The 26,030-nt window shown below is 38.9% G+C and overlaps 1 protein-coding gene across 1 annotated transcript in view; it reads left to right on the top strand.

Annotated features, from left to right (window-relative positions):
- The first annotated feature begins 21,493 nt into the window (after nucleotides 1-21,493).
- The window catches only part of LOC126106811 (uncharacterized), a 125,160-nt gene continuing 120,623 nt past the window's right edge, over nucleotides 21,494-26,030 (top strand). The window contains exon 1 of the mRNA XM_049913205.1: nucleotides 21,494-21,568. The gene's annotated coding sequence lies outside the window, so the exon portion shown is untranslated. The remainder of the gene's footprint in view (nucleotides 21,569-26,030) is intronic.

Genomic DNA, 26,030 nt, shown 5'->3' with positions numbered 1-26,030 from the left:
TAAGTAGTTCTAAGTTCTAGGGGACTGATGACCATGGATGTTAAGTCCCATAGTGCTCAGAGCCATTTAAATGCTGGGCCATCAACAAGTGTCAGTTTGCGAACCATTCAACGAAACATCATCGATATGGGTTTTGGAGCCGAAGGTCCACTCATGTACGCTTGATGACTACATGACATGAAGCTTTATGCCTCGCTTGGGCCCATGAAAACCGACATTGGACTATTCATGACTGGAGACATGTTGCATGGTCAGACGAGTCTCGTTTCAAATTGTATCGAGTGGATGGATGTGTATGGGTGTGGAGAGAACCTCATGAATCCATGGACCCTGCATGTCAGCAGTGGACTGTTCAAGCTGGTGGAGGCTCTGTAATGGTGTGGGGCATGTGCAGTTGAAATGATATGGAACCTCTGGTAAGTCTAGGTACGGCTCTGACAGGTGTCTTGTACGTAAGTGTCCTGTCTGATCATCTTCATACATTCGTGTCCATTGTGCATTCCGACAGACTTGGGAAGTTCCAGCAGGACAATGCGGCACCCCACACGTGATGAATACTAGAGAGTGGCTCCAGGAAAACTCTTCTGAGTTCAAACATTTCCATTGGCCACCAAAAGACATGAACGTTATTGAACATATCTGGGATACCTTGCAACTTGCTATTCAGAAGAGATATCCACTCCCTCGTATTCTTACGGATTGATGGACAGCCCTGCAGGATTCATAGTGTCAATTCCCTCCAGCACTACTTCAGACATTAGTCGAGTCCATGCTGCATCATGTTGCGGCTCTTCTACGTGCTTGTGGAGGGTTCTACATGATATTAAGCAGGTGTACCAGTTTTTTGACTCTTTGGTGTATAAATTAATATCAGAAAAGTGATATGGCGAAAGGACAACTGTTGAATAAAACACACCAGTTTTAAGTATCCCAGGAATTTAACTTCACCCTTTCCCCAACCACACTGTGTGATATTAATGATTAGAACCAGTGGCGGCTCGTAGGTATAAATTCTGGGTGTTCACAAATTTTTAAATTCAGATAAATGAGGGAGTGCGAAACTAACAGCATCTGATGTATAACAGTTATGCTTATCAACATATTGATAAAACTTCAGCTGCTGTCAATAATAACAATGGTAATAACAGTAATAATAATAATAATATACGTAAAATGTCTGAAAAAAGGAAGAACTGTTGTTGTCATATTTTGTTGATTTGCACGTAATTAAGTACAGTTTATGGCAAGAACAAAATAAGCTTTCACCATTCTTTGTATCACAATTTTGTGTAAGTGAGAGTTTTTGTGCTTTTTTTCTGACAGCCTAATTTGTGGGGTTCCGAATGATATACAGTATACCAAGTTTTGAATTTTATCATACAGTAATCCATTTGAGGCACTGAGAACCATAAAGCACATCATCATCGATTGTGAGACTGTAGCATTAATTCATGCTTCTGAAATCTGTTGATTTTAATGGTGTGTCAGATTTGTCTGTACTGTACTGTAGACCCACTTTGTATGTATATCTGAAAATTCATGAAAAGCTGTCTGAGTGTTTTCTCTAATATTCACTTAAAAATGCAGGGTCGAAGGTGGTGTGCTTTTGGTACTTATGGCTTTCAGCACCTCATTTATATTCTAGCCAAGTGACCTTGTTGGTGTATAATATTACTTGAATTTCCGCAAACGGCAGTTGGTGTTTGGAGTTGGTTACTTACAGTGCAGGAATCGGCTTTCCTGAGCAGGGTCAACATGAACTTTGTTGAAGCTGTATTAAGTGCTACCAAAAAAGATAATTACTATGAAAAATTATCCTCAAAGGAGATAGGACATTTCAGACCACATTTGCTGTCTGAGAAAGTGACGAAATCAAATAAACGTGACTATAAGCGAACATTTAATAAAGAAGTGTTGTTGTTGTTGTTGTTGTGGCCTTCAGTCCTGAGACTAGTTTGATGCAGCTCTCCATGCCACTCTATCCTGTGCAAGCTTCTTCATCTCCCATTACCTACTGCAACCAACATCCTTCTGAATCTGTTTAGTGTATTCATCTCTTGGCCTCCCTCTACGATTTGTACCCTCCACGCTTCTCTCCAATACTAAACTGGTGATCCTTGATGCCTCAGAACATGTCCTACCAACCGATCCCTTCTTCTAGTCAAATTGTGCCACAAACTTTTCTTCTCCCCAATCCTATTCAATACCTCCTCATTAGTTATACGATCTACCCATCTCATATTCAGCATTCTTCTGTAGCACCACATTTCGAAAGCATCTGTTCTGTTCTTGTCCAAACTAGTTATCGTCTATGTTTCACTTCCATACATGGCTACGCTCCATACAAACACTTTCAGAAACAACTTCCTGACACTTAAATGTATACTCGATGTTAACAAATTTCTCTTCTTCAGAAACGCTTTCCTTGACATTGCCAGTCTACATTTTATATCCTCTCTACTTCTACTATCATCAGTTATTTTGCTCCCCAAATAGCAAACCCCCTTTACTACTTTAAGTGTCTCATTTCCTAATCTAATTCCCTCAGCATCGCCCGACTTAATTCGACTGCATTCCATTATCCTCGTTTTGCTTTTGTTGAAGTTCATCTTATATCCTCCTTTCAAGACACTGTCCATTCCGTTCAACTGCTCTTCCAGGTTCTTTGCTGTCTCTGACAGAATTACAATGTGATTGACGAACCTCAAAGTTTTTATTTCTTCTCCATGGATTTTAATACCTACTCCGAATTTTTCTTTTGTTTCTTTCACTACTTGCTCAATATTCAGATTGAATAACATCAGGGAGAGGCTACAACCCTGTCTCACTCCCTTCCCAACCATTGCTTCCCTTTCATGCCATCTGGCTTCTGTACAAATTATAAATAGCCTTTCGCTCCCTATATTTTACCCCTGCTACCTTCAGAATTTGAAAGAGAGTATTCCAGTCAACATTATCAAAAGCTTTCTCTTAGTCTACAAATGCTAGAAATGTAAGATTGCCTTTCCTTAATCTAGCTTCTAAGATAAGTGTATAATAAGCATAAGTTATTGTGTGGGCGCAACGTAAGTATGACTGATTTTCAGCTTGGAAGTTAATTAATTGATAATACGTGTGTGATCTAATTTTACTATATAGTGAGTGAATTGTAATATATGCGGAGTTTATGGCAAGCGAACGTGGATAGGGCCGCTGCAGTATGCCTCTACTATGTGGCACTGACGTGAACTCGTGGTTGAGCTGTAAGGGCTAGCAGTGCACGCCGTGAATCATGCACATTGTTTATCAAACCCGTATGTATTTCGCCCTTAAGGCAATTACGTCATGCCAGTTGCATGTGCACAGAAAGTCCTTAAAACGTGTACAAGTGAAAAGTGTGCTCGCAAACCTATACCAAGGATCACCGAGTTTAGAGGAGCAATGTAGCACAGTGCGATAGATTTAGTGCTGTTTATTTCGGGTTATCGAATCTACATTACACTTAACAGCTTTCAAGGAAAAATAACAAAAATCTGCAAGGTGTCAAAACTCATGGTGTTCATGTGCTCTTGTACTCTTACACAACAGCCACCACTAATTAGGACATATTCTTGTAGGTAGTGGAAAAGTTGCCACAAGTGCTGGATACGCTGTTCTACTGAAGATAAGAATACTAGAACGTGATCCATATAGCAGAATACAAATGGTAATTTATGTAGCATCTAATGAGTAAACTGCTACCAAGTTCGGGCAGCATTTCTGAGGCCACATGTCAGAAAATTGTACCAAAACAAGCCAAATGGATTTCTTTTCTTTTCTTTTTTTTTAAAAAAAACATCGAATGGGAATTTAGGAAAACGCTTTGACACAGTCCATAACAACGATAATTTTGACATTGGTAATAGTACTAGTACTATTAAAATCAGCGACGTTGGGTGCAGGGTAGCGGTCTGGAATTGTGCAGCAACCACACATAGTCTCCACATAATCTCCATGAATTACTTATCTAACAGATCTAGTGGAGTCGAGAGGCCCAAGGATTATCAAATCTGAGTCACAACACCCGCTTTCACAAGTCGGTCGAACTCTGTCTGCACTGTGAAGAGATTTTCCGGAGGCAGCTGACACAGCCAGTCACGTGTGATCCATGTCAGGCAGTAATTGGAATCCTGGTGTAGCATTAATTCCTTTTCATGGTTGGCTAAAGTAAGCATGTGTTGTGTTACTGTTGTCAGTGTTTTACAGGTTTAAACAAACACCGATTTTTACTTATTTATTTATTTTTACATCTTTGTACCACATGTTGGTCTGGGCAACTGTGCTGCTACTGGCAGATGTTAGCATACTTAAACACACATATTTTAAGTGTGCATAGTAGCAGGGTTTGATACATTGACTGGTAGCGTTACCAAAATGCCTTTGGTACTAACGCCATTGCACTGGTTGGCCATCATTCATGTCTTTAATGGTGTTTCTTCATCTCGAGATTTTTTGGATGGCAGCATTTCGTTTTCTCCATCTGTGACTTTGTAGCTGCTACTGATGGATAGCTACCCATATGTCTAGTCCAGCTAAAAATTTAGGTTCGTTAAGGGTACTGATGTAGAGAAAGCTATTTGCACGTATGATGAGAATGTACTCGGACACAAATTAGAGACTACTGGCACTTTCTGTGACCTGTCAAAAGCCTCCCCTTACGTAAATTAGAATATTATGGTATCACTGACAGTGCTTCAAAATGGTTCAAGTCTTGGGACTAACAGGAAACAGAAAATGTCTTACAAAATACCTGTGGAGTAAGCCATCAGTCTTCAACTGAATGGAAATTGATGACATGCAGTATTCCTCAAGGTTCCATTGTGGGGCTATTGCTTTCTCTTGTGTACATTAATGGCCTTTCGTCTGTTACATTGCTAGATGCTAAGCTTTTTTTGTTTTTTTTTGGTTGTAGATGATTCAAACATTCAATAGGAAAGGGAAGGGTAAACTGGCTGGGATGACAGAAAAATCTTTAAAAGGGGGGGTGGGAGGGGCACTGAAACTCATGGGAGTACTTTTTTAGGGTAAGATCAGTGACCAACCATCCTATATCGATTGAAATTAGGCTTAATGAGAAGTTCAGACAGCCAGGTACTGTTGTTGTTGTTGTCTTCAGTCCTGAGACTGGTTTGATGCAGCTCTCCATGCTACTCTATCCCGTGCAAGCTTCTTCATCTCCCAGTACTTACTGCAACCTACATCCTTCTGAATCTGTTTAGTGTATTCATCTCTTGGTCTCCCTCTACGATTTTTACCCTCCACACTGCCCTCCAATGCTAAATTTGTTATCCCTTGATGCCTCAGAACATTTCCTACCAACCAGTCCCTTCTTCTTGTCAAGTTGTGCCACAAACTCCTCTTCTCCCCAATTCTATTCAATGCCTCCTCAGAGACGTGCAAATATCACAAGATCCTCATAACAGTATAGAGAAAAATAATGTTAGTATGTCACAAGATTCACATAAAAGCACAGTAAAAAATAATGTTAATATATTGCATCAGAATATTTGGGGATTAAAAATCAAAGTAGATGAGCTTCTTGTTTGCTTAGAAGATTTAGAAACTGAGGGTGGAATAGATGTCCTATGCTTGACTGCACATCATATAGTCACAGGAATGAAAATGGTAAATGTAGGTGGATATAAGCTTTCAGAACATGTAAGTAGAGACACTATGGAGAGAGAAGGAGTTGCCATACATGTTAAAATCTGTCACAGTGTGACAAATTTGGAAACTAAAAAATTGTGTAGAGCAACATATAGAAGCATGTGCATGTGAGCTTAAGCTAAATGATCGCACTTTTTTTAAATTGTGTTTAGGTCCCCATTGGGAATTTTTCAACTATTTTTGAAAAACTTGGATTCTTTGTTGTGCTACCTGTCAGAGAGAGGAAAGCAAATTATTGTTAGTGGGGATTTCAATGTATATTTTCTGAAAGAGACCGATAGAAAGCTTGACCTTGAAGTATTGTGTGGTTCTTTCAATTTGACATCATATACTGATTTTCCTACGAGGGTAGTACAGGAAAGCAGCACACTGATAGATGTTTTCATAGACCAAGATAAATTTAATCAAATAAAAACTTTTCCTGTTAAGGATGGTCTGTCTGATCATGATGCACAGATAGTTACAGTATATGATATAGCTCCATACAGGAATGCAAAACAGTCCTGCAAACTAGTGCATTCAATTAACAATGAACAATTCAAAATATTAGGGAAAGCTTGCAACAGTTAGAATGGGTTAAGGTGTACATGGAACACAATGCTATTTAAAATTTTACCTTTGTGAGTATATTTGAAAACAGTTTCTCTCAGAAAACAGTGAAATATAATTGTAAGAATCCATGTAAAAAGCCGCAGCTTACTAAAGGGATAAAAACATCTTGTAAACAGAAAAAGGAAATGTATCTAATAGCTAGGAGGAGTAATGATCCTGAAACAGTGAAACATTATAAAAACTACTGCACTGTATTAGAAAAAGTTATTAAAAAGTCCAAAAGTATGTGTATTATGTCTGAGATTTGCACATTTGATAATAAAATTAAAACAATTTGGTATAATGTTAAAAGGGATACAGGGCAACCGAGTGAACAGGAAGACTTTATTCCTATCAAACACAATGAAAAATTTGTTAACAAGAAGTCAGACATAGAAAACATTTTTAGTAATCATTTTTAAGTGTTGTAGAGAAAACACGATCCAGCTATTTATTAGAAAATGCAAGGCAGTATATAGAAAAGACAGTACCTATGCACTTTGATGAAATTGAAATTCAAAGCACCTCTCCTAGTGAAATTAGGAAAATAATAAATTCACTCGAAAGTAAAAGCTCACATGCAATTGATGGCATTTCAAACATAGTATTAAAAGCTTTTTCCCAACAAATAAGTAGGATTCTCAGCCACATTTGTAGTAACTCACTGAAACAGGTCATTTTTCCAGATAGAGTGAAATATGCTATTGTTAAACAAGTGCACAAGAAAGGGGAGAGATCTGATGCTAACAACTACCATCTAATCTCACATCTGACAGCTTATCTAAAATTCTTGATAAAATAATGTATTCAAGAGTAGCATCACATATTTGTAAAACTGAAGTACTAATAAAACGTCAATTTGGTTTTCAGAAAGGCTTTTCAACAGAAAATGCTATATATGCCTTCACTAATCAAATATTAAATGCATTGAATAACTGAACATCACTCACTGGGATATTTTGTGATCTATCAAAGGCTTTTGATTATGTGAATAATGAAATTCTTCTAGATAAGCTTAAGGATTGTGGTATGAGTGGGTTTAATTCATACTGAACTAGAAGAGTGCAGAAGGTTGAAATTAACAGTACAAATAGTCTGCAAAAACTAGCAGAGCCCTCTAATTGGGGAGATATCAATAATGGTGTCCCACAGGGTTCAGTCTTGGGTCCCTTATTGTTCTTAATATACACTCCTGGAAATTGAAATAAGAACACCGTGAATTCATTGTCCCAGGAAGGGGAAACTTTATTGACACATTCCTGGGGTCAGATACATCACATGATCACACTGACAGAACCACAGGCACATATACACAGGCAACAGAGCATGCACAATGTCGGTACTAGTACAGTGTATATCCACCTTTCGCAGCAATGCAGGCTGCTATTCTCCCATGGAGACGATCTTAGAGATGCTGGATGTAGTCCTGTGGAACGGCTTGCCATGCCATTTCCACCTGGCGCCTCAGTTGGACCAGCGTTCGTGCTGGACGTGCAGACCGCGTGAGACGACGCTTCATCCAGTCCCAAACATGCTCAATGGGGGACAGATCCGGAGATCGTGCTGGCCAGGGTAGTTGACTTACACCTTCTAGAGCACGTTGGGTGGCACGGGATACATGCGGACGTGCATTGTCCTGTTGGAACAGCAAGTTCCCTTGCCGGTCTAGGAATGGTAGAATGATGGGTTCGATGACGGTTTGGATGTACCGTGCACTATTCAGTGTCCCCTCGACGATCACCAGTGGTGTACGGCCAGTGTAGGAGATCGCTCCCCACACCATGATGCCGGGTGTTGGCCCTGTGTGCCTCGGTCGTATGCAGTCCTGATTGTGGCGCTCACCTGCACGGCGCCAAACATGCATACGACCATCATTGGCACCAAGGCAGAAGCGACTCTCATCGCTGAAGACGACACGTCTCCATTCGTCCCTCCATTCACGCCTGTCGCGACACCACTGGAGGCGGGCTGCACGATGTTGGGGCGTGAGCGGAAGACGGCCTAACGGTGTGCGTGACCGTAGCCCAGCTTCATGGAGACGGTTGCGAATGGTCCTCGCCGATACCCCAGGAGCAACAGTGTCCCTAATTTGCTGGGAAGTGGCGGTGCGGTCCCCTACGGCACTGCGTAGGATCCTACGGTCTTGGCGTGCATCCGTGCGTCGCTGCAGTCCGGTCCCAGGTCGACGGGCACGTGCACCTTCCGCCGACCACTGGCGACAACATCGATGTACTGTGGAGACCTCACGCCCCACGTGTTAAGCAATTCGGCGGTATGTCCAACCGGCCTCCCGCATGCCCACTATACGCCCTCGCTCAAAGTCCGTCAACTGCACATACGGTTCACGTCCACGCTGTCGCGGCATGGTACCAGTGTTAAAGACTGCGATGGAGCTCCGTATGCCACGGCAAACTGGCTGACACTGACGGCGGCGGTGCACAAATGCTGCGCAGCTAGCGCCATTCGACGGCCAACACCGCGGTTCCTGGTGTGTCCGCTGTGCCGTGCGTGTGATCATTGCTTGTACAGCCCTCTCGCAGTGTCCGGAGCAAGTATGGTGGGTCTGACACATCGGTGTCAATGTGTTCTTTTTTCCATTTCCAGGAGTGTATATTAACGACTTGCCGCTCTATATTCACCAAAATGCAAAGCTAGCTCTTTTTGCTGATGGTATAAGTATAGTAATCACACCCAACAAGCAATAATCAGCTGGGGAAATTGCAAATAATCTATTTCAAAAAATTTTAAGCAGTTCTCTGCAAATGGAATCTCACTAAATTTTGAGAAAACACAGTTTATAAAATACTGTACAATAAATGGCATAACACCATTGATAAATATAGATTACGAACAGAAGTCTGTTGCAAAGGCAGCATACTCAAAATTTATGGGTGTGTGTGCTGATGAGAAATTGAACTGGAAGAAACACATTGATGACCTGCTGAAATGATTAGGTTCAGCTACTTATGCTATTAGGGTTACTGCAAATTTTGGTCATAAACAAATCAGTAAATTAGCCTGCTATGCCTATTTTCATTCACCACTTTCATATGGCATCATATTTTGGGGCAATTTGTCAATAAGAGAGAAAGTATTCACTGCACAAAAGCATGTAATCAGAATAACAGCTGGAGTCCACCACAGATCACCTTGCAGTCATTTATTTAAGGAACTCGGGACATTCACAGTACCTTCACAATACATATATTCATTTATAAAATGTATCATTAATAACCCATCCCAATGAAAAGTAACTGTGAAGTGCATAGCTACAACACTAGAAGAAAGGATGATCTTCGCTATTCTGGATTAAATCTCACTTTGGCACAGAAAGGGGTGAATTATACCGCCACAAAATCTTTGGTCATTTGCCTAACAGTATTAAAAGTCTGACACATAGCCAACCAACATTTAAAAGCAAATAAAAAGAATTTCTGAATGACAACTCCTTCTACTCAGTAGATGAATTCTTAAATACGAAGTAGTAAATGTAAAAAAAAATTAATTATTTTGTGTAAAGAAAACTGATGTTAAATGGACACATTCCACATCATTATGAAATGTCGCATTCATGATCTATGGAACAAGGATTAATGTGTGTGTGTATGTAAAAATTTAAGTACAGATTTAGAAATGGCTGCTCATCTAATTTTCACTGGAATTAATAAATCGGTTAAAGCTAATTTACTATCATTGAACTTTGAAAAGATCTACTAAATGCAGTTCAGAATCTCTAAGAGATTTCCTTCCAGCATTCAAATAGAAGAGATTGACAATGCTAAAATTCTGAGATTACAACTAAATACTAAATTCAGTTGGGAAGGGCATAATATAGCATCATTTAACATATGAAGATATGCAGATAGAAGAGATTCACAATGCTATATTTCTGGCATTACAACTTATAATAAATTCAGTTTGAAAGGGCATACCACAGAATTTCTGAAGCTCCTAAACAAGTATGTATAAGCAGTGTGAATGATGTCAGATGTAGGAGATATAAACATATGAAAAAACATGCATACTATGCTTACTTTCATTCTATTGTGTTATATGGGATCATATTCTGGAGTAACTCATCAAACTGAAACGTTTTTAGAGTCCAGAAGCCTGTAATAAGACTCATTTGTGGTCTAAATTCAAAACCATCATGCAAAAACTGGTCAAGGAACTGGATATTCCAATCTGTGTATTTATTTCTTGATGGAATTTGTTGCAAATAATATATCTCTATTTCCAACCAATAGGTCAATACATAGTATCAATACTAGGAATAAAAACAATCTATGTAAAGACATGAAGTCACTTACACTGGTGCAAAAATGGGTCCAAATTCAGGAACACACATTTTCAATAAATTGCCAGCAACCATTAAAAACTTGGTTTCAGATAAAACACAGATTGAATGGAGTTTGAAAGCCTTTTTGGTAGGCAAGTCCTTCTACTCTGTAGATGAATAGATTTAGATTATCTTAAGAAAAAATTTCCAGTAGATTTCAGTTTTCACAGCTCTGGGACACAAAAGTCAAGATTAGGTATTTTGTTTATGATAAATTAAAAGTGCATAACTATGTTTCACTCTGACACTGTATTAATTTTGTTAATCTTAGCAGTTCCAGTTTACTGTAATATATTCACATATCTTGACAGTCTCCTGATTAATGGTAAGGGAAGTGAGTGTGACGTTCAAATGTTCTATTTTCTTATCTTATACTTCCTGAAATGTGCCACACCCATGAGAGTCATCTTATTTTTGGGTTTATGGAACCAAAATTGATCTAATTTAGTCTAATCTAATCTTAGTTTTGTCACTTATGCTGCTAGTTTTTCAGTGATAGGCTGAGTTAAGTACTTGTTTCCAGAGTGAAACTTTCACTCTGCAGCAGAGTATGTGCTGATATGAAACTTCCTGGCAGATTAAAACTGTGTGCCAGACCGAGACTCGAACTCAGGACCTTTACCTTTCGCAGGCAAGTGCTCTATCAATTGAGCTACCCAAACACGACTCACGACCCGTCCTTACAGCTTTAATTCCGCCAGTACCTCGTCTCCTACCTTCCATACATCGCAGAAGCTCTCCTCCATGGCTTGCAGAACTAGTTCTCCAAGCTTGGGTAGCTCAGTTGGTAGAACACTTGCCAGCAAAAGGCTAAGTACTTGTTGCTGATGGGAATTGTTCAAGAATGTGCTCCCAAGTTAGTGACATCGGCTTCTGTTCCCATGCACGTTTCTGGGCCACTATCATTCCTGTTATTGATTTTTGGACATGCATAAATTTCAGTTAAGGTATTTTGTTACAATGTATGCATTTTTACTGATACTTATAACAGTATGTCTGTTTTCGCTGAAGTAGCAGTGAGGAAGTTTATGAAGCCATAACATGCATAATGACTGATCAGGCAGAAGTTCGGGGGCTGCTTATGTAGATGAAAATCTGAGGACTTGTGGCAGAGACTTGACACCCACATTTTCACCTGCGAAATTTTTTTTGTAATCACTGCTGTGGTGACAGTTTTTAAAGCCGTATAAGCGCTTCCCTTAGTGTAGCATAACATTGTTGTGACAAATTATCTTCTATCACTACTGTCATTTCGAAACCCAGAAGTAAAACTATTATTTTGTATTTATCACTGTTATTGGACACCCTATGCTGCTGAAATAATCATTCAGCCTGTGGGAACAAGAGCTGTGGCCATGTATTCCAGAAAGTGGGAAGCTTAACATTTCTGTGCCAGTCATACATACTCACATCTTCTGGGTTGTCACTTGCTGCTCCATTTTGCATGAATTAATAGTTGCAGGAGGTGATCCAGAGTTAAGAGTTGAGTCATATTTCTTGATTACAGTTTCAAATGCTTGAATAATTGAATCCACTGTTTGCGATAATATATGCTGCACCAACATGAAACTTCATAATGTTTCTCTTCGTTTATATGGGATCATCAGTACGGAAAATTCAGTAGGATAGCCAATTTCCTCAAATATAACTGTGTAGTTAATATCAGTTAACATTTATTCACACCTCCACTATGTATACTTGCGGAAAAAGACGAAAAGCTATGCAAAGCCGGGTTTCTGCAAGTACTAACTGCTTACACATGTGTCCCTCCACCTCTACCCTTACTTAGAAATTAATGTTTTCACCCACTGAAGTTGGAAACGCTACTTATGCGACTTTCAAGAGGTTTAAAAGTAAAGTTTTTCGTAAGAAGAAGCTAGTGTCACCCGAAGCTTCCGAGTGAACTGTAACAGGAGTTGAGCAGCTTTTAGCCCAAGAGCTTATTCTGATGTTGATAAAGAAAAGACAGATTCACAAACGTTGGCGAGATAGGTATCTAGTAGAAATCGTTTGGGACATCAAAAATGCAAATAAGGGTGCTATCCAATAAGGAGGAAAACCACTTTCATTTCTATAATATATATATGTTCAGAGTACTATTTCTAAATTTTCTGTTAAGTACTTGTATGCTATCTACTGTGCATCAAAGGTACATCAGAAACTAAGCTTCTTGTCTCAACAGTTCTGCTTTGTTTTTATTTTTCGAGTTAGTAAAGTTTCCGCTTACACTAACTTTATCTGTACTTTATTGTGTAACCAAACTTTGTACTACCATGCAGAACAGCCATTACTGGACACTATTGTATTCACATAGGATTTTAATTAGGCTCAAGAGTAGCATTAATTAAATCCCTAAAAGCACATATAAATTCTGTATTTTTGCTTACCATAATATTCACACTCAATGACAAAGGCAATAAAATTAAGTATTATACTGAAATAAAAAACCTTTACAGCACTGGTTGTTATGTAATAATATGAACCTCAGCAAGTCCATACTCTCAGTTACAATATTTTTCGAACCCGTACATCAGTTTAAATGATACTCTATTACAGATAAGTGTCTATAAGAAATTGCTAAATGTTAGAATGATGCTCCTATTGCACAGTTCATAGAAATTATGCCACTAAACAAAGTAGTTCTTTAATTGAAATCTAAGTCTTTTATTTTGTCATGACACGAGCCATGCACATACATAAACAAGCGTTTAAAGGTATGTACAGACCAGTGAATGAGAGCAGAAGGAGAGCAAATCGACCTTGTGGCAGCTGCTGAGGTTCATAGGCAATGGTGTGGGAAGTGACATTATGTAAGACACTTAAATGGCTTTCAACTTTTGTAAGTTGTCATGACAGTGTGCAAGAGGCGCAGTATCGCATGTAACTTGACTTGTGTGTGAGCATGCATGTGCAAGTAATTGATGCCTGTGAAAATGTGGTGTAAAATATGCAGACTGATGCAAAGACCGTTTTCTATTATCAATGATAAACTCACTAACTCATTCTGGTCATCGAAGTCGATCTATAAATCCTCCACAAAATGAAAGAAACTGGGTGAAGTATGTAATCACAGTCATAATTTATTAATGTAACCCTTGGAATAGATGGCAACTCGTTACAGTCAAAGTACTTATTTTTTCCCTTATTTGATGTTACGCTAGGTGGTAGCACCAGCGACAGAGCAGTTAGCACTAGTAAGTGTACCAGTCTAAATATGTACCAAAAGTCTCTTGAAAGCAGCTTCAAACTGCCAGGCTGTGGGACTGTTATTCTACCCCTCACGACATCTCACACTAGTGAAAAAAACTTGTAACTAGACTTGATTGAGTTTATATACCAGAACGAAACTCATTCCTGGTGCAAATCTGTTTGCAATAGAGCCATACACAGCTAAAGATGAATGTAGACTATTAATTATAATTGGTGCTCGATTTGTGATGGTGTGCACTGGTACCCTGTAGCAGTACCTCTGGCAGAAAAGAAATCAGATATGCCACAACAAAACGTTTGCTGTGGCTGAAGTGATGTAAAGCAAATGTTGTATTCACACCTTTAAAATGCTTAGTAACGCGTTAAAATAATGCTTTAAGAAGTCTAAATTTCAAGAACACCCCCATGTAAGGTCGCAGTACCGGAACCTCTCGTTTCGCAAATCGAGCACTGATTATAACTATATAACCTGTTTCTCTTATTGAGTGCACCGGCAACATCTTCCAGCAGATCTTTTTAAGATAAATAGCTAATCTTTTGAGAATATGCTGTTTGAAAGTCTCTCTGGTACGCAGCTGGATTCATTGATCATTGTAGAACGAATTTTATAAGTTTTAATGTGCCATAATCACTGGGTTATTCCTGCTGACTGACATCCTGAACCAGTGCTTGTGATATATATAACAGTCGTCTTCCCCATCCACTGACCCTGTGTATGGACCACAATATGGCCTGCCACAGTGGTGGAGATAGCTCAACTTGGGAGTCGTCCTTTGGTCCTCATTCTGCTCTCCGCCTTCACTGTGGTCAGTGTTCAGTGCCAGAACCTATGCTTGTCTAAGTCGAAATCATTTATCCTTGTTGATGAGATGTACATGTATCCTATTCTGATAGGCCAATTGCGGAATGTGTAGCGTAGAATTTTTGTATCTTTATATTTGATTTTGTGTTTGGTTTCAAGGCAATGTTCAGCAACTGCTGTTTTTGTAGGTTGCTGGAGGTTGGAGTGCATTCTCGCATTCACATGGTATGTAATATATACCAATTTTCCAGAGTCCCACGCCGTCTTCTACTGTCCCTTACCTTTTAGATTTTAAATTCTATCGATATTTCCAAATAAGTTTTCAAAGTATGGGACATAGGTTAGTTTTTTCTGTTGGTCTTCATCGGGTGTTGGCTGTGATATGGTGTTTTGCTTGAAGGCGCCTCGAATTTAGCGGTCGCTATAACCATTTTTCTGGAACACGTCTGCAAGTTTCTGTAGTATCTCTGTGACACTCTCACATGTATCAAACAGACTTGTTACCATTCGAGCTGCCCTTAACAGTATACATTCAATACCCCTGTCAGTCTTATTTGGCATGTGTCCCACACACTTTAACAATGTTTTAGAACTGGGCACACGAGTCATTGGTAAGCAATCACCTTTGTAGACTCCTTACACTTCCCCTGTATTCTAACAATAAACTGAAGTCTACCATCTACATTACATACAACTAAGCCCATGCGATCATTTCATATCATATCCCTACAGTGTTGCATCAGCGTACTTGTACGAGTTGGCAGAATCAAATAGTGAATCACTGATGCTACAGTCATGATACAGGACACTACATATTTTTACATTTTTTGAATTTTAAAATTGCCAATCTTTGGTCCACTTTAAAATCTTATCAAAATCTTACTGGATATGTATGCACCTCCTTTCAGCCAGTACTCCACAGTTGATAACTGTATCTCCTGCACAAAGTCTGAGATTAATATTAATATGGTCTGCAATGTCATTAATATAGAACATGAACAGCAAGGGTCTTAACACACTTCCTTGGGGCAGACCCAGGATTACTTCTAGATCGGACGATGACTCTCTATCCAAGATAACATGCTACATCCTCCCTACCAAAAGGTCTTCAGTACAGTTACAAATTTTACTTGATACCTTTGGTAGAGAACATATCTGTGTTCAGCAGAGTGGAACTCTTACGCATTCTGATTTAGTTGCTTGCCTTGCAAAACACAAGGATAAATTACGTAGAACAGGCGAAATAAGTCCGAAAAACTTCCAGTAAATATTGCAGTAGATCAGAGGCTCATTAATTGCAGCACTGATTCGTAAATAACAACTAGTTACAAATTAAACACGTGGAACCATGTAACTTACTGTGGTCATGCGCTGTTTCCTAAGTATTTCTCTACTGTAACAAATGCAGCAAGTGGAGTAAAACAGTTTTTACTGATTAGACCCACTGGTTGAAAGCTTACATGATCTTCTGCCCATACTGTGACAACTGATTAAAAAGAGAGAGATGGAAGACTTGTATGCTCAATAGACACATGATTGGACCGTATTTTCCAATTCTGAAATCTGATACAAGGAAAATAAATTCGTCTGCCTACTGTGAAGACAAGTGGCTCTGAGCACTATGGGACTTAACTGCTGAGGTCATCAGTCTCCTAGAACTTAGAACTACTTAAACCTAACTAACCTAAGACGTCACACACATCCATGCCCGAGGCAGGATTCGAACCTGCGACCGTAGCGGTCGCGCGGTTGCAGACTGTAGCGCCTAGAACCGCTCGGCCACCAAGGCTGGCTACTGTGAAGACACCATGTTCTTCAGTTTCCTCTGTTGTTGTGAACAACAAGTATCTCATGTTTCCTAAATAGTCATGAATTTCATTTCTCAGATATACTTTCTCTAACAAACTCCCTGATCTTTTGTCATATACTTTTTTCAGCTCTTTGCGGAAATTCGTTCAACGAATTCAATGTGTCTCTGCCTCAACAAGAACTGCCGTTTATTGCGCAGTACCACCCTTACACGGTATAGCATTTCAAACGAACTTCAATATTTTTACAGTTCTGCAGTTTCCTTCAGTACATCGTGAAAACCGCATATACCGCTCTCAGATGATCAATATTATTATGCAATACATAGTGAGTGTATGAGAGCCCATTTAGATGTTGGTTTCTAACCACAAAAGGGTAGAGATATTGGCGTGCGAGGTCTATGGGATACAATTTACCGTGTGCAAAGGTTAGATAACAAATGGGAAGAGTTTACAATATTCTAATGAGACACTTTAATTCCTGCTACCCCATTAAAGAACTGTAAACAGGGGCAATACATAGTCAGAGTGGAAGAAATAACGAACTGATACTTCCAGCCAAGCTTGTTAAACTTAGGCAGAATATCCATGACACTGATATCCTGTACAAATCAGTAATAATGTTTATTTCCAAACAAAAATATAAAGCAGCTAAAAAACCATTAAAGCAGAACTTTCAAACCTTAGAAAACAGATCCATGATATAAAATATCACAGTCCATTAAAATAAGTATGGTCTCCTGAAAATTAATCAAAATATCTCTACAAATAGGGACAGCAAACCCTCATACATTATACTGGATGGTAGTATTATAAAAGACCCAAAAGTGGTATGTAACCTGTTTAATAAAAATACCATATCACCAACAGAAAACAACACACACTATAGGCATGTACTGACAGATACCGAATCACACCACTCAAACAGCGCATTTTGATCTTGGTGAGAATAACGAAAATGGAATAGGCAAGATAATGCTAATATTAAAGGATAAACACTTATTTAGATGGGATGGTAAGTAAGTAAGTCGAGTGCTGTATTAAAAAATGTGTATAAGACACAGTGATATCACTAAACTACCTCCTAAATTGTAGTATTAGCGAAAAAATTCCCCAGCAGTCACAAAAAAGCATTGTTAAACCAAAGCATAAGCAGTGAAGTACAAAAGAGGTTTCAGACTACTGCCCAGTATCAGTGATACTTAACTTTAGTGAGGTCTTTGAAATGGTTATCCATTCTCAGCCCTCTGCTTATTTTACAAAAAAAAATAATTAAAAGAAACACAACACAGCTTTAGGAAATGTCGCTGCACAATAACTACAGTTACTGAAATTGTCCATAAAGTGTACACCCTCCTTGATGAAAGAATGAAGACAAACACTGAAACCATACAAAGCCAAAGACTGTCTATGCAGTTACTATCCACATACTTAACAAATCACCTGTAACATACTAAACCGTCGTGCAAAATAGATAATGCAGTCAAGGAGTTCCAGCATTCCAGAGATAGTTTAATCTAGAGGGTACCACAGGGGTCAATTCTTGGTATCCTCATCTTTTTGCTTTTTGTCAGTAACATGACACAACACATCAGTTCACATCTAGTAAGTTATGCTCATGACACTTCCATCTTACTTTATGAGAATGGCTTTAAGACATTTCAGAAAGTTACAACTAAAATTTTAACAGAAGTAACTACAGATTTTCTACTCCAAGGCCTAAACACTAAGATAAGTAATTCTCAGCTAATAACATTTGAAGCAACTAGTTCTCAAGATGTTGAAATGAACAATGTATGTAGTATTACATCAGTAGAAAGAGAAAACATTAAATTTCTTGTACATGCCTGGACAAAGGTCTATGTTTCGAAACACATTAATTCTGTATGTGAGGTAATTAATAATGGCTTCTGTCTCAGGAAACAAGTGGCGAAAAGAGCTCCACACCAAATCTTACAAATTATATACTCTCTAACAATATATCACTTTCTTAATTATGCTATTGAGCTGTGGGGCAGACCTGCACCTGGGTAGAATATTGGTATAACAAAAAAGAGCAATATGGTTAATGCATGGACCAAGTTCCAGAGATTCCATTCATGAAACTTCTGTCCAACATAAACATTTAACAACAATATGTTCCTGATATTTGCACAAACTTATCACACTTTATGTGAATAGTAAAAACAAAGTAAGTAAGTACAATGATACACATAGTTATGGTAGTAGAAGGAAGGGTAACTACTTCAGGCAGAGGAAAAAATTAAAAATAACTGACAATAGCTCTTGCATTATAAGGCAGATATGGTTGCACAAGCTACCACTTGTGAATTATAGCAGTTCCACAGGAGTTAAAAACTTTCCTAGTAAATAAGTGTTTGTATCCATGCAATGACTTACAATCTATAATTACATTAACATGGATACTTGTGCCACTATTATTTGTAAGTATCATTTATATCAATTTATTATTCAACCTGTGTGTGGCATTTGTGAAAGTAATCAGCTTTACGGTTAAATACAAAAATCTAAATAAACAGGAATAAATAAATGTTGTTTATGATTTATAGTGAACGAGCACAAGCCATTTTTACGTCACTTTCCAATACAATTCAGGTGGAAGTAGCTTCTCTCCACAGGAAGCTACAAATAAATTGTGGCAGACTGTATATATAAGATGTGTTAGTGATATAACTAAAGATTTTTCTATTAATAGATCAGGCAAGTGTGTTGAACAACTTTACATCAGAACTGACTTCATTTGCAGACTAATAACTTTTAGAATTTAGAATGTATTCACTTTCGAACATTTCACATGTTATTGGTGTAATTATTTACATATATAGATAAGAGACATAAGGCATATAAAAATTTCATGATATTTACATCAGTGTTGTGTTGTTACATATAATGTGAAAAGTATATGTGCAGGAACCTATTAACCAGCAATTTATTACAACTTAATGTGAATGTAGTCAGAACTTTATGTCACTTAAATCTGATTCTTCATACTCTTTTAAGGAGTAATATGGTCCCTTTTTAAATCACTCTATTTGAACTTTCTTAAATGTGCTGTAGGGAACAGATGGTCAGTCTTTGGGAATCTATAGACAAATTTGGGGGCGTAGATATTTGTGATTGTTGAGAACCTTAGCTATGCAGGTATCCTAATGTTAAAATTATTTAAATTCTCCTTAACACTGAGAAGGCAACTATGCACATAGAGGCTAGGGACTATTGTAATATTGAGCTCTTTAAGGTGATATTTACAAGATTCTCTTAGAGGAAGTGCTACTATACATCTGATAGTCTTTTTTTGTCATTTGAATACAATTTTTGAGCTGGGGCAGTTACCCCACATAAGAGTTCCCCAGGTATGGAAGGAGAGGAAAAATGCAAAACATGCATATGGTAGTAGTGCTTTGCTTACATTATTATAGTTTGTAAAATATATAAATCACCTAAGATAGTTCGGAGCACTTTTTTTCTGTATGGCTCGCCCAGTTGAATTTCTGATCTATGTGGGACCTAACAGTTTGATTATTTTTATCTTCTCTGGAGACACTTAAATTGAAAACAATGTCTTCAGTTTTATTGTTCTTAATTTGTAAATGGGTTTCCTTAAACGAGTTAGTACATTGGCCCATTTCTCTGTTTACATTACGGCACAGCACCTCTAGATCATCAACTTGTGTGAACAGAGTTGTATCATCTGTGTATAATACTGCCTGACATGGCACGAATGAGGGTAAGTCGTTTATATATGTATATGCAAGGAACAGGAAAGGACCTTGAGCCCTGCGGAATGGCTTTAGTAACGGATAATGAGTTTGTCCTTTGGTTGTTTATAGTTACCATCTGCTCTCTGTTGCCTAGGTAAGATCCAGTAATGTGAAGAGCATTATCTCCAACTCTGTAATAGTGTAGCCCTTTGATAAGTATGATCCTGGAGATAATATCTAAAGCTTTCCTCAACTCTAGAAAAGTAGCACAAGTTTGTTTTCTTAGTCTCAAAATAATCATGTATTTTTGTGATGATCGTCTCAACTGCTTTGACAGTGGAATGATGAGGTCTGAAACCATATTGAGATGAGCTAAGTAGATTGTTTTGCTCGGAGTTGTGGTTGAGCTGTTTGTGGCTACAATATTCTATTATTTTTGGTACCAACTTTCTTATAAATAGGTGTTGTAATAGTAGTTATTAGGGCATGTGCAATGATTCCTTCATTTAGCATTTGCTTGATGGCAGTAGAATTTATGTTTTGATATTTTTAGTGCGTAATTTCAAAGACTTTTGAAATCTTCTGCTTTTGAGTTGCTAAGTTTGGAAATTGCTACACTACCATATCTGTAGGAGACATGAGACCAACAGACGTTGACATGTTGCTTACTGTCTAGAGCGAGAAACAAAGCTTCAGGTTTTTTTGAAACTTCACTGAGATTTTTATTTGAGCCAGAAGTGGTAAAGTCTGCATTATATAATTATAACTATTACGAATAATATATTTAGGTTGGTTAGTTCCACAAGGTATACATGGTACAAGCAAGCCAGTAATATTTATTTTTCCCTATGCAGCAGGTCAGGTACTTAAGTGTGGACGCATGAACGCAAAACGGTTATTCCACATATGACGGGCATATGGTACAGGTAAGGCTGTGCAGAAAACATTAGGTAGTAAATTATGTGATATATTTGCGGAAATACTATTAAACATAGAGAGAAAACACCTATCGCACTGAAGTGGGTACATATTAACGTACTATGCACCACAATATCTGTTCCTGTGCCCGCAACACACTGTAGCATTCTATACGTTTTGAATCATTTCCCCGACAGAACATGTTTTTAGTTGCCTAGTTCTATATGATATGACGAGCAAAGTTCATGTATACGATCAAATCGATGGAAGGGTGAAACAGCGTCGGCATTTACAATATTCGAGGTATATTTTCATGTCTGACATGACAGTCGAAGAACGTTACGTTGGCGTGACTGCCGTAGCAATCGTCGACCAATCAGGTTACTGCTGTCACCAGGGTCCGCGAAAGTTTGACACTTGTTGCTTTCGTGGGACGGAGCAGTTTGGTATCTGCTAAGTAGGCTGAAATCTTTGTGGTTACTAAGTGAAGCAGGTAAGGTTGAGTGTTGTAGTGCGGTGCCTTAAATTATCATAGTTAAAATGCATTTAAGTTATTTGTAAGCTTCTGCAGAAACATGTTATGTAGGAAATTGACAAAAGTTCAATCGATCCATCAGGCCGCTCAGATTTATGTGGAGTAAACATTGACGATAAAGCTGCCACAGCCAAATGCGACATACCTCTTAAAAAATTAATACTATAAATTATTTGGATTTATGGATGCGAGTTATTACAAAGGAATTCTAAATTACATGTAGTCCCTTAAGATGTCCCGACTAACGCAGGTAGCATATTTATTTTAGCTAGAGTAAGCTAGAGTCATAGCTATGACTGTAATGAAAATAGTCTCGTGTGGGTGTTTCAAAATAGAATTTGACACAGTTTAAATAAGGTTGAAGCTTAATGCTTGATCTGTGTTAAAACACAGAAGCCGCACCAATAATAGCAGAAAGTATTTGCAAAGTTTTCTGTAGTTCAGTACACGTTTTAAGTTAAACGTAATCTGATTCATCGTCACCTTTTAAAAATCTTTTAAATCGAGCATGTTTTCTCAAACCTCCAAATACATTAAAGTATGGAGAAACTATCCAAGCATTCCAAACGCGAAACTGTTCAATGCACGTGATTTTCGTAACCCAGAAAGTGCATGGAAGTCTTTGTGCATCCAGTGAAAGTGTTGTAATTTGCATCACAGTACTTTCGTAATAATGGGGTGGGGGGGGGGGGGTGGTGGAGGTCGGAGGCTTGTCCGTTGCCCAATGTCTTCTGAATGTATCTTCCAGTTCGCATTTTTATGATGGAAAAATGCGTTTAAATGTAACATAATGGTTAACATTAAGACTACATTAAAATTTAATTTGTCACTACAACCCTTGAGATTCACATTCATCTACTACACCAACTGATAACCAAATTACCTTTCAGTGTAACGTAGACCTCGGGCTACGCTACGCATCTTTCAACACAACTTACATAGCGGGGGGAGGGGTCTCTGGCAGCAGTGCGTCTAGCATCACATTCAGACTATATAACGGCCAAACATAATTTCAAAGGTTGCAATTGAAAAACAGATAGTTTTAGAATTAATTACATTTACTGGTATGTGATAGCATATGCACATGGAAATCATGTAATTTTTCTCATCACTCAACCGTTACATGGTAAGTTGATATTCCTGTAATGTGCACAGTGTTTATGAAGTTGGACGGCTGTTTGTTGAAAATTCGGGTCGACAGAAGCGTCCGATCCCACGCGTCGGCTTTGACCCGTGACGTAAGGGTGTTGTCGTGTGACGTCATGACGGCGCGGAGTTTGGTTTGTGTGGCGTGTTTGTAGATGTCGTCGTGTTGTGGTTTGTTGTGCTCTCTGGGGGTATGTTCAGGGTTTTCGTTTGTGTGGTGTAATGGGCAGTTTTCTTTTGCTCATTATCCAGAATTGCTAGTGTGTCGGCTGTGTTTGTAGTGGAATTCGTTTTAGTGAGTTAACGATTTTGTGGGAAGGTTAATTTAGTGTTGTTCGCTGTACATCGTGTGGTAATTTTAGTAAAATTAATCGGTTGTTTTTGTTCAGGAGTGGATATGACTGATAAAATTAACAGTGCGAAGTTAAGGGAAGTGTTAGATCTGAATGTGTGGCTGTGTATGTTGATATTGGTATCGGGAGATGTTTTTGAGCTACATAGGCCAAGGGAAGTGTTTGATCCTAATTCATGTGATCGGGGGCTGCTGTTGAGCTATATACATCAAGGGAAGTGTCAGATTCCAGATGATATTGTGTTTAGAGGTATTTGGGGGGTTTTGTGATATCGGTTTTTTCGTTGTTTTGTGTGATTTTGTATGGGGGTGGGTGTCTAAATTTGTTTATATTTAGTTTGCCCCACCTAAAAACACCCAATTTCCTGCGCTTGTCCCGTTAGTGTCATTAGACTTTTTGTGGAAAGTGTGTGTGTGTGTGTGTGTGTGTGTGTGTGTGTGTGTGTGTGTGTGTGTGTTTCGATGTATTTTCGCCCTCATAATGTGTACGTACCGACTTTATGTGCGCCATATTGGAATCGTGGTTTATGGTCGTTTCCGCCATATTTGTGACGTCATGGGTCAAAGCAGACGGGCGGGATCGGACGCTTCCGTATTTCCGAAAATTCTTACTGCCTGTATTGATAAGAGCTCGAAATTGAGATTATATACTGTAGAGCTTTCCAAATACTTCATATAATTCCTGACTTCAGTGTCGGAAAATTGAGTACTTTGCATACAACTGTTCATTGAGTCGTAAGAAATGATTTCCCAGGGCAATTCTTGACAGATGGAAGGTATTCATTGAACATAAGTGTGCTGCATAGATATCTGGTGATCATCCTAAATCTTAATATAGGCAACTGTTTAAACGAGTAAGCATGCTCACAGCCCGATAGGCTACTAAATTTCGTCTCCTATGGACTTTGTTCTGGAGAACTGGACACACTTTGAAAACATTAGCGTTCATAAATATTTACATTCAGAACAAAACCAACTTTACATTACACATGCACAGAGAGGAGAATAATATGCAGCCATAAAAATATTTTTCCACTTATCTTGTGAAAGAGTTGCAAATCATTTCTAGTTACCCAGTCCATGCACCCAGCATTTCCTACTTCAGTGCTGTCAGGGTTATCCTACCTCATCAAAGGCAGCCATTTCATATACCAGCTCTGCTTAAATTGTTGCACACCTGTTTAAATCGGTATGACAACCAACCACCTGCCAACCAGAAAGAATGTCTTTCAAACTCTGGCCGAGAACTTAGTTTACCACCCAGTGGCACAACATGCATCTGAGCACAATGTGCTGGATTTCAATGACTCCCTAACAACTTGGACCATCTGCATCCTTCTGTCACCACCAGCTTTTCTGTGCTACATGGATGGGAGCTACCCTTGCAGCACATCCTTCACTTAAACTGTCTCGTCTTCAATCACCATTAATTCAATTATGAAGTTATTGTGAGGGCCTTCTTAAATGAAGGTACTAATGGGGTACTAATGAATGGCCTCAGTTTCCCAGATAATCACTTCCATGGATCTTTCAGTCTAGGGTATACTAAAAGAATGTTTATTGCAATAGACTGATCATGTTGAGCATTTGAAGGAACAAATAGTCAGCTTATCATACAGTCCCAAAAGATTTGCAACAAAATTTATAAATCAGTGTTGAAAAGTTGCAATGTCTCCCTAGGACAGCATGGAAATAACTTTGAGCAGCTTTTCTAGGTTCATAAAGTTATATATCTATATATATGAGGGAAACATTCCACGTGGGAAAAATATATTTAAAGAAAGATGATGAGACTTACCAACAAAAGTGCTGGCAGGCTCGATAGACACACAAACAAACACAAACATACACACAAAATTCTAGCTTTCGCAACCAAGCGGTTGCCTCGTCAGGAAAGAGGGAAGGAGAGGGAAAGACAAAAGGATTTGGGTGTTAAGGGAGAGGGTAAGGAGTCATTCCAATCCCGGGAGTGGAAAAGACTTACCTTAGGGGGTTAGGTTAGGTGTGTGTGTGTGTGTGTGTGATGTGTGTGTGTGTGTGCTGGTGTGTTTGTGTGTGTGTGATGATGTGTGTTGTGTGTGTATATACTGTCCTTTTTCCCCCTAAGGTAAGTCTTTCCGCTCCCGGGATTGGAATGACTCCTTACCCTCTCCCTTAAACCCAAATCCTTTTGTCTTTCCCTCTCCTTTCCCTCTTTCCTGACGAGGCAACTGTTGGTTGTGAAAGCTAGAATTTTGTGTGTATGTTTGTGTTTCTATCGACCTGCCAGCGCTTTTGTTTGGTAAGTCTCATCATCTTTCTTTTTAGATATATATATCCCTGATGTGTTAGATATGGCAATCTTGGAGCTAATCACATCAATTGGAGCTCACCACTGTGTTCCTCGAATCACTTCTTCACATTCCTGGCCTTGTAATGTGGTAGATTACCTTGTTGAAAAATGCAAAAGTCAACAGGAAACACAATCATCACGAAGGGGTGTAGATTATCCACAGCCAGTTTGCAATACTCTTCGGCCGTCGTGGTGCCTTTTACCAGTTCAGCCCATGGATGCCCATGTGAACGTTCCCCGGAGTGCAGTGGAGCTGCTGCCCGCTTGTCTCTGTTCTGCAGTACAGGTGTCAAGGAGCTGTTGCCCTGGAAGACAACCGATCTGCATCGTACCATTGGCAAGATGGAGGTATTGGGATTCATCAGACTGTGGAACACTCCGCCACACTGCCAGTGTCCAGTGCCAATAATCATGTGTCCATTTCAGTCGTAGTTGGTGATATCGTGGTGATATCATTGGCATGTGTGTGGGTTGTGAGCTGCATAGGAGCGTTTGGTGCACTGTGTGTTAGGACACACTTGTGCTCTGCCCAGCATTAAAGTCTGTCAGTTCCGCCACAGTTCACCGCTTATCCTGTGTTACCGGTCTGC

This window comes from Schistocerca cancellata, chromosome 10, assembly GCF_023864275.1.
Source record: "Schistocerca cancellata isolate TAMUIC-IGC-003103 chromosome 10, iqSchCanc2.1, whole genome shotgun sequence".
NCBI lineage: Eukaryota > Metazoa > Arthropoda > Insecta > Orthoptera > Acrididae > Schistocerca > Schistocerca cancellata.
The sequence above is the reverse complement of the archived record's forward strand: the minus strand, read 5'-3'. Positions and strand labels throughout refer to the sequence as shown.